Source organism: Ammospiza nelsoni, chromosome 3 (genome assembly GCF_027579445.1).
Source record: "Ammospiza nelsoni isolate bAmmNel1 chromosome 3, bAmmNel1.pri, whole genome shotgun sequence".
Taxonomy (NCBI): Eukaryota; Metazoa; Chordata; class Aves; order Passeriformes; family Passerellidae; genus Ammospiza; species Ammospiza nelsoni.
The window spans coordinates 53,464,205-53,474,170 of NC_080635.1; positions in this window are offsets into that span (position 1 = coordinate 53,464,205).

Genomic DNA, 9,966 nt, shown 5'->3' on the forward strand with positions numbered 1-9,966 from the left:
ACAGTCACACACTGCTTTACTGAGAAATAGCAAGAAATTTTGTGAGGGGAGGATATATCTTTAACCAAGCCAAATGATACAGCTACAAAACCATTCCTCAGGTCTGAAAAGAAATGTCTGTCTTTACTCTCAGGACAAGCTGAGAAGAAACACTCTTAATTTTACCAGATCCATTGATCAGTTACTTGTTATAAAAAGATCAGATACCCCAGAAGTACCTCAAGAAGGGTCTTTTCAAAGAGAGATGAAATCCTCTTTCCTTTAGGCACCAAAAGATCTCAAAATGCTAAGCCAAAAGATGTACAGTTCAGCAACTGCTGTAACATTTGAGTAAGGCTTGTGCAACACTGTGAAGTGATCTTTTCCTTGTATAACTTAATTAAACTTAGTATTCAGAGAATAAACATGAACACTCATTAGCCTGTAAGTTATGCCAAACTGAAGATGATGGTACATGTGTCAGGGAGTTCTTCTTCCATTTAGTACGTGGTAGGGCAAAGTGGCTATCATTGCATTAGACAAAAATCTCCAGAGTTTATCTTTCAAATTTACCCTTTTGGAATCATTACATTACCACCTCCAGTGCTATACTCAGCAAAACAATGTTTGAAGATACAACATATCATAGTAATTGACACCTGTCTGGGCTGTTTTAGGAGAGCTGGATTGCTGGAAGAGGAGTTTGCAAGACCTTTCTTATGTCCCAGTGGTTGTTCCTCCTCCCTCCTCCCTGGTTCTGTTTGCTTCCAGAACCAAGCATTCTCACAGTTTTCTTTGGATGAGAGTGTGCTGCAACATAAACCTGTCATAAATGTGAGACTGACATAAATAAACAATGCAGATAATATTTTCATTCTGGCCTTAAAGGAACAGTCCTAATGAACGTCACAGGCATGGAAAAAGTCATTATATTAACAATGGAACATGCTTACTCAGCACTCAGTAATCAACCTCTAAATGTAAACAAGCTACAACACAGTAATCCCCCTATTAGGGAATTTTTAGACTAACCAAAGACTGTAATTGCATCTTTGTGTTGGAATTTTGTAGGTGAACTCTGGGAGATGCTTCAGTTTGCCCTTTGATTTTCCATGCAACATCTGAAAGGTAGCCTGCTTTCTTTCTGCCTCAGTTTCTTATTAACAATGGGCTGAAAATAAAAGGTCACTCTACTGCATAACGTGCTTTGATATCTTTTGTTGAAAACCGGTACATCCAGGAGAAGCCTGTAAATAGTTCAGTATTCCCTCTCCTGCCTCCTATGCACTATACAGCAAAGAGAAAACCTTAATTTTAGCCCTACTGGCAAACCTTTGACAAATAAAAGCATGTTTTGAAGTGCATCACTCATGAGAAAATTACATTTTTGTCTGGGCACTATTTGTTGGGACAAGAGCTTGTCCCTCCAAGGTCTTTGCAGTTCTACTTGCCACATCAGAATGTAGCAGTCACCTTCTGGCCATGTCACATACACATTTGTTTTAAGCATGAAGCTTATGGTAGGATAATATATGAAAATGTGACAACATGTTATCATGTACCAATGAAATAAACATTCAATATGGTGACTGAACCAGCCATTTTGTCTGCATTGTGTAATTAGTAACATTCTGAGCATGAACTCCTCTCTCTTTGCCTGGCCTCTGGCAGGGGATCTGACATGGGGGCTCCAACCTGGTCACAGCAGAGGCTATGCTTTCATCCTCAGGCTGATAGTGGAAATGGTGTCACCTGATGTCTACATGCTCTATCAGGAGTTGCTTCCCTCAATGCAAGCTTGGGAAGAGCTGCATGGCACTGAAGTAATTGCGACTACTTTATCTCCAAGTTCCTAAGAAGGTCCTTGCCTTATATATTCAACATAGAAGTGCTGAAGGTAAGAGGTAGCTGCAAATTCCATAAAATTCATATTTAATCTTCAAAAAATCACTGGGACAGTGACTGGATGGATATATGTATGGAGGTTGACTGCTTGCTCTGCATCCCAATGACAAGCCAGTGAACACTCCTTTCCACCACTGTGACACCATCTTGTGAAGGTTGAGATGCTCAGTATGCCAAAGTATTTGATGCAGTTCATCACTTTGCTGAAAAGTGCACAGAAAAGTGCTTAGCTGAAATTCTGGGCAGGAGGATGAACTAAATACTTTTGGTACCAAGGCAGAAATCACTGCTTTCTCCTTGTAATTAGTAGGTTTGTCCCTTTGCTCTACTCTTATCATGAACCAATGAAAATCATTGCATTTGGGCTAATGTATCCCTTAAGAGCTTGAAATTCTGCTCTTTCATTTTCAGTACACTGAAAATGTACTTGGTCGAGAGACAAGGCCCATTTTATACCCCAGAGATTGCTTGTTTTTAAGAACAGGGGAAGAATCCAATAACAAATGGGAACATCCTCTCTTTGGTCAACCAGTGTTTTTTCTTGGCTTACCTTAGAGAAATTTGGATGTGGTTTGGCCAGTGTTCTGTGTAGATAAAGTGAATTTAATGAAAATAAGAAAAAACCCTCATGCCTGTATTTTCCAGTTTAGTTTCTAAATGCTGGATGATGTTGTACTTACTGAAAAAAAAAATCAAAAAGTTTCATCAGCTTGAAAGTAGTTGCCTAATTTCTTATACAGAGATAATTCATTAAAAGGAAATTACAGTCAGACACTGGTTCTCCTCTCTTCCTTCTCTTTTTTATTCTTTACAATTGCTTAGCAGATCCAAGTTTTAGTTCCTCAAAATTCAGTTTTTGTTTGTTCTCTTTTTCTCAATGTGCAAGACACCACCGGTCTTGCAGAATGAATTTTCCCGCCAAAATTGCCTTCTCTCACAGTGGTTTGTGTGGCTGTTTCTGTACTTGTGTAGGAATAACCAAATAGGGCCCCATTCCTACAGCCTGGCTCTCCAGGCATCCCAGGTATAAAAATACCACCATTTTGTTTAGGTGGTGTTCAAAATTAAACAGGGATAAGTTTCCACAGAAAATGGGAAAAAATCCCAGGCCTCTGTTTTTGGATTGTGGCTGTTTGAGAGAGCACTTATAAAAGCCTGCTGTCACGAAATAGTCTATTATTTTTAGTGAACTTCTGTTCTCAAAATGGGGAATTTCCATTAGGAACCACAGAATGGGGGTTTCACAATGATACATGTCTGAGTGCTCTGCTTTGTATGGTATGGGTATCATCCTGGTCCCTGTTCCTTGGAAGAGAAGAGGGTATGGAAACAGCACATGCCCATTGGTGGGATTTTATCTCCTTTGCCCCAGCTTCCACACCATCTCAGTGGGAGCAGGCTGGAGCTGGCTTTGGTGGCTGTGGGAATCCTTGTGCTGGGGAGTTACCACTAGGGATTCTGGTGAGGAAGTGGAGCCAAAGACCAAATCCTCAAAGGTGCTTAGGGACCTATTGCCTTTTTAATCACCCACTCACCCTGAATTAAAACAGAAGCTGAGAATCTAACTGCCTTGGCAAATTTTGGATGAGGTTAGTGTCAGGGAGAGGTCAGGCAGGCTCCAGCAGCCTGAGGTATTACTCCTTGCAGTTTGCTCTTTTTCATGACTACTGTGCACTAAGCATGGCTAAGATAAAGCTAACCTGCATTTAGGCAGTGCTTTCCATTTGATCCTTTTGATTTTCAGTACCAGTGAAAGGTACAGGGAGTCTACCTGATACAGCCCCCAAATCACCTCTATAGAAAATAGATATAAAAAAAAAAAACATATAACCATGACCTAGACTGCACCAGATAATATAGAGGATGGATTTAATATCAGGGTGCTTGCCTGGAATTCTAGGTCTAGGGACACAGATAGAAAAGGGATGTGGCTCAGCATCTAGGTTTTGATTTGAGTTGTCACAGAAATATGGCACAAAAACATTGCAAAGCTGGGATTCAGAGATGAATTGCTCTAAATAATGTTTTCAGTCAATGACTAGTCTCTAAAAAAATGAGTATGATTCAAAGATCTAGTTCCAGACAAAATCTTATGAATGGAGAGATTTCATTGTCCCTAGAGTAGATGTTCTGAATGAACTCTGCCTTGGACTAACTTATGGGGCCACAGTGAGAGGTTCCCTTAGTACAATATCTTTTACTGTAAGTGGGCACTGAATCACTGCTATCCTCTGGCACATCCTCACCATCGTACCATATGTATAAGACTTTAACAGGACTTTGGCATGCTAATAATCTTGTGCACAGGCAGGAACCATTCCTTCTTCACAAGCCTTGCATTAAAAAAGCATACACATGACCCCAGAAAAATGAGGAAGGTGTAATTTTCTTTCATGAACAGTGTTACACTGCAAAGTGTAAAATACAAATCCCATTAAGATCTTGCAGGAATTCAGGAGGTGTTGGGATCTTCCCGTATAATACAAAATAATAACAGAAGGGCAGAGAAAACCAAGAAGCCATCCTAGTGTATCATCTGACTATGGATAGTGGCATTTGCACACATCATGGCTGATTTGTACTACAGACTCCCCAGCTGTCACTGAGCCTCACCCCATTAATGCTGGCTAACCTGAATCCTACTTACCAGCTGTCCTATGGGAGAGTGCATGTATGCTCACACTTCTCTCAACACCTCCTAGAATGGTTACACTTCAGTTGAAGAGCAGCTAGTAGCAAACCTTTGTGGTCCCTGCTGACTGCAGCTCTCTGTAGAAGAGGCCTGAAGACAGAGTGATGCAAATATCTTTGCATTATTTTCTTCAAGCCCACTAAGCTAATGGGGAGGTAGAAAGTACCAAATGTTGTCAAAGACAATTAGGAAATAACGCCACCATTTTCCTTCCACCCATACTGCTCACAGTATTCAACAGTAGTACCTTGCTCTTAAACTCCTCTTCCCAGCAGAAGCTCTCACTCTGCTCTTTTGTGCCCTGAAGTGCATCTCATTTACCTGCCTAGGTTCCCTTCAGCAGCATGAGTCCATACCATTCTCATGCCTCCTTTATGACAAAAGAAGCCTGGGATTCCCATGTCTCATTTCTCCTGATGGTTTTGTAATAGTTGCCTTAGCCTGCCATTCCATTGGAGATGCCCTAAGCTGGGTCCAGATCTCAGCTTTGCCCAGGACACAGCGTGCAAAACACTCTCGGGACTGGAGCTGGGTTTATGCCTCCAGACCAAGCAGAAAGCAGGCAAAAAAAGGAGTGAGAGCAGAGGCAGATTGGCAGATGGGACTGCACATGTCAGCAAGGGCCTCCTGTGAAGGCTACATAGTAGCAGGTGCCAGTGAGAGGATGTTCCAGCCCACTGTGCACTCAAAAAGTAATCACTGGTGACATTTCTTCACATCATCCTCCTCCTCAGAGAGGAACTGGCAGGTTCTGAGAGGTTTGTGTGTGGGAGGCTGATAAAACTACAAGTGGGGTCTGCTTCCATGCAATGAACTAACAAGGAAGCAGGAACAAACAGTCCCTTTAATATGACCAGTTGTAGTAACTTTTAGACTTGCAACAATCTACAAGAGAGTACAGATAGGTAAGAGTTTGCCCAGGTTCATTCACCTTGCTGAGACTGGGTTTTTTGCCCATTTCTCTCATTAAGGCTGCTCCTGAGAGCAAAAGTTTAAGCATTCAGAATGATACAAAGTGAGGGCCAGAGAAAGCCTTCCACCAGGGCCATGGCAGCTGATCTCTGAGTAACTGTCTCAAAGGCACATCAGAGGGATTTTCTCTGCAAACCTGGTTCACGTGACAGACAGCATCATAGATCTGTGTCAGCTGGTCGGTCTCTTGCCTCAACACCCAGTGCCTTGTTGTGCAAGCATGAAAGTTTTCTTCAACTCAGATGCAAGCGTGAAAGGTTTCTACAACTCAGATACACTCAACTTCTTTTTACTGAGCTTTTACTTTGTTGCCAGTCAAGCCTGACTTGTGTTTTTCTCTTGAAAAGCAACTGTGTGCATTTTGTTGTTTGAGAAATTTGCTGAACTGATCATTCCCACGACCAGAATTCTCTGTTTTCTGAGACATGCTGGTCATCATTGCCTCACTGGGTCTTCCCCCAGTGCTGAGGTGACCATTGCTTCTATCAGCCTCAGCAGCTGACGGACTTAGGTTTGTGATTACAAACCACAATACATTTGAAAAAGTGAGAGAAAGGTTTCAGATTACTTGGTAACACAGAGAAGAATGGTTGTCACAATCATGCCTCACTCACTAGCCTTCAGTCAGCCCAAAACAAGGCAAAAATTCTCTTGGACGCCTGGGAAACAGTTATTTGTCAATACCACCTGTGGGTGACTTCAAGCTTTTTTTTTTTTTTCACATTTTTCTCTTGGGGGATTTCAACCTTTTCACAGATGACTTCCTTTGTAGACCTTCAGAAACTCAAAAACACACACACACACACGCATACACACATACACACTAACACCTGTATCCATCAGCATTAATAGAAATAACTCTTCTGTGACATAACACTTATCTAGATTGTACATAAAATATGCTGAACATCATTTATCAGTCCAAGTCACTGGGGCACATTCTGTGTCTGGCCATGTTCCTGAGGTGCCTCAGTGTCCCATCAGATGAGAGCCTCATTTAATTGCAATGTTAGAACAGCAGCACCTCTGCCATCCTCCCCACTTCCAGGACAAAAGACAGAGGGAGAATATGGGTTTTGCAAGGCAAGGTGAGAAAGACATGACCTGAGGTAGCTTCATTCTTCTCCAGATCTCCCCAGATCCTGGCTGGTCCCCAGGACCACTGCCAGCCAGCTCACAGACCTCTCCATGATTCTGTTTTCTTTGCAGTATGAGGCATCATCAGAGGCAGAGCAAAAGTGATCAAACAAACAAATCTTCTTTTCAGAGTAGGAAACTTAATCTTTTGCAAATATTTTCTAACCTAGAAGATGTTGAAGCCAGGTCCCTAATGTCTGGGGCAAGGAGGAAGGTCAGGGAGCTCTAACTGGTTCTCAAGACACCAGCTGCCATCAGCCTGTGTACTCTGTGCTGGGAAGTGTAGACAGTGCTCCCAGCCTTAGGAAGGTTTTCCATGGCTATCAGACAACACTGGATGCACAGCAACTGCAACAGACAACATCCTGGCCACTGCTCTGAGCTGATGGTGTTCTAAATTATCCCAAACTGACCAAGAAAACCTACATTTTGAGGAGGCTGGCCAGAGTGTCTCTGAGTATTACCTTTATTTCCTGACAAAAATGTACTGTGTAAGGCAAAAACTAACAGGATCAATCCCAACAAATCAATCCCAGACATCCATATACACAGGTAGGCAGGGTTTGTGTGCTTACATGATTCTGTCATTTGTACTTGGAGGAAAAAAATAAGGACATCCTGGGCAGATTGGCAGACTACATTTACAATTCACATCAATACTAGTTCTGAGCATCCAGTGTCTGTTTAAGGGGACTACCCTGCCCTTTCTCCATGCTGACTGTGTTGAGATGTCTGCAGAGCAAATCCCAGGCAATGCCTAATCTGAAGCTTCTTCATGGCAGTCTGATCCTCAGGGCTGTGGTTTTCTGAACAGACAAACACAGTCTCCTTACATTGTCTCTAAAATATACTCAAGGATGGGGAAGCCCAAAAAGTCTGAGTTACAGAAGCATTCATTAAGAATGGCATACCCTGTGAATGAGACTAGCATTTGTATTAACTCTGGAGGCTTTAGTAGCATCCTTCTACTTCCTGACTTTAAAAACAACTTGGGGAACTTCCTTTCTTGGGTTATTTTGGAACTTCTGCTTGTAGTTGTGATTGAAACCAAGACCTGTGAAGATGTGTGGTGGTGGTAAGCCCCTACTGATGACCACAGCAAACCTCCACACCCCAATATTCAGCGGCTCATAGAAGCCTTGAAAACAGTTGAGTTTTCAGCTTGGGCCATTCTGTTGGAGAAAACTAGTGTACATAAAAACATAAGAATGTAGGAAATAAGCAGGCTGGATTATTCTCCTGAATTATTCACCTAATTCAGATTTCTCTCTCTAATGGCAAATGAAGCTACTTGTTACAGAAATAGTTGCAGATCTCAACACCTTTATAAGAATGTTTTTCTTCCAAGCCTCTAGTTTATTACTTTTATATACTCTTGAGAAAAGCATACGGGAGTAGGCTGATTTAGTTTCTTATTTAATTAAAGACTGTTTTCCTATAAAGAGTTGGAATAATAGTACACTGGTAACAATTCCAGTTTTACCAGTACATCACCTTCTGTCCCTATGAGCAGAAGAGCAGAGAGTTCAAAGGAAAGATTGCTGGTAGGGAGTCAGAGCATTCTTCTGGGCACCTTCTACCCTCCAAAGTAGAATCACTCTACAAACTTTTGTGTAATCCATGCAAGCTGTCCCACATATGCTGCCCTTTTGCATTATGCCTTGGCAGTGGGACTGTGAGCTTGCTGCCCTTGAAGGGAGAAGAGCCTTTTTGTGCCAGAGCCTCTACTTTTCTCAGCACTCTGTTCTCTCTGCCAGAGAGACCCAGGAAGATCCTTACCTTGGTTGTTCTCTGTAAAGCAGCATACAGTCATGTTAAAGAACGAGGACATTCACTAAGTGAATTAATGTGTTCTTTTAATGCATTAGTCCTTTCATGCAACAAAAGCAAGATGAAAAATGCTTGAATGGGCCTACACTCAACATTCTTTGTTTAATTACCCTATTTCTTCCTCAAAGGCACCTTTAAATGGTACTTTTTTGTGCTGTCTGCTAACAAAGGTAGATTAAAACATTTCTGTTAAAGGCACAGCCTTTCTTCTTTGAGTGACAGCTGTGTTGCCATTCACTTCCCTCAGCCACCTGAGAAGCTGCCAGTAAAAATAAAGACTTAAAGATTTCCGATTTCCAGTAGACCTATCAGGAAAAAAACTTAATGGGAAGAAAACCCCCACCACCAAACAACCCCAAAGAACTAGGAAAGACTGCTGCTCTTTCTTGTGTTTCTAAGGAAAATTAAAAAACAAAACAAACAAACAAACAAAAAACCAAAGCACAGACCTATACCATGGTATCACAAAAGTGGCATTGCATATTGATTTTAGGAATTCTGCCTTTAGGTGCCTTCTAGGGAAATTTCTCATAGGAAGTGCATCTGATACAGTAATACAATAACTGAACAGTAACTGAAACTTTTTAATTACTCTAAACAATGGAAATGAAAAACTACATCTGAGCTGGTTTTAAGAAGAAATTAATAAGAATGCATTTATGTCTTTCTGTTCTTTTTCAGTCATCTCTCTGATAAGTCACTTCTCAGCAGACATGAAGAGCATTGATGGGAAGCAGAAGATGCTCTTTGACCATTAGTATGACAAATACTGCAATTGAGGCTGAATCAGTAGGTGCAGCCTTTGCTATTTCCCACCCCTTCAGACTGATAAATTAATTCATCTTCTGACTAATTTAAGAAGTGTGGGCTTTACAAAGAAGTACTAACTTGTAGAATGTAGGAGGAGAGTAAAAAGTCAGAGAATGCAGTGGTCTGACTGACCTGTGCACGGGCTGGATGTTTTGCCTGTGAGAAGAGAAAGGCTGTTCAGGGGTCTTTGCAGTTTAAGACTGTAGCAGCAAGTCTTTCAGAAAAGCTGGTATATTTTCTTCCCTAAGAATTTGGAGCTTAGGCTTAAAATTTTAGCCAAGGAAAGCATCTTTCTAAGAATCAAACCAAATTCTTTGTGTGCTGTAGAATGATCAAAGTCCCTTTCTCCAATACTGACAGGAAAAGGAAAATTAGTCTGATTTGTAGTGGTGCTTTTCTAAATGTGCAGCACAGTTACCTGGGCAGGAGGATGCCATCCTTTTTACTGCATGTATGAGCTACACAGAGTTTAGATGTATGCCTGCAGAACAGTTAGAGGAAAAAACAAAATAACCCCAAAACCCAACCAAAAAACAAACAGCAGGTGCCAGGAACATCATACTTCATAACAGATTCTGTGCCTGCTAGGGTACAGAAAGCCTTTCCTTCTGTTACTACAAAGGAGCTGTCCTGGTCCACTG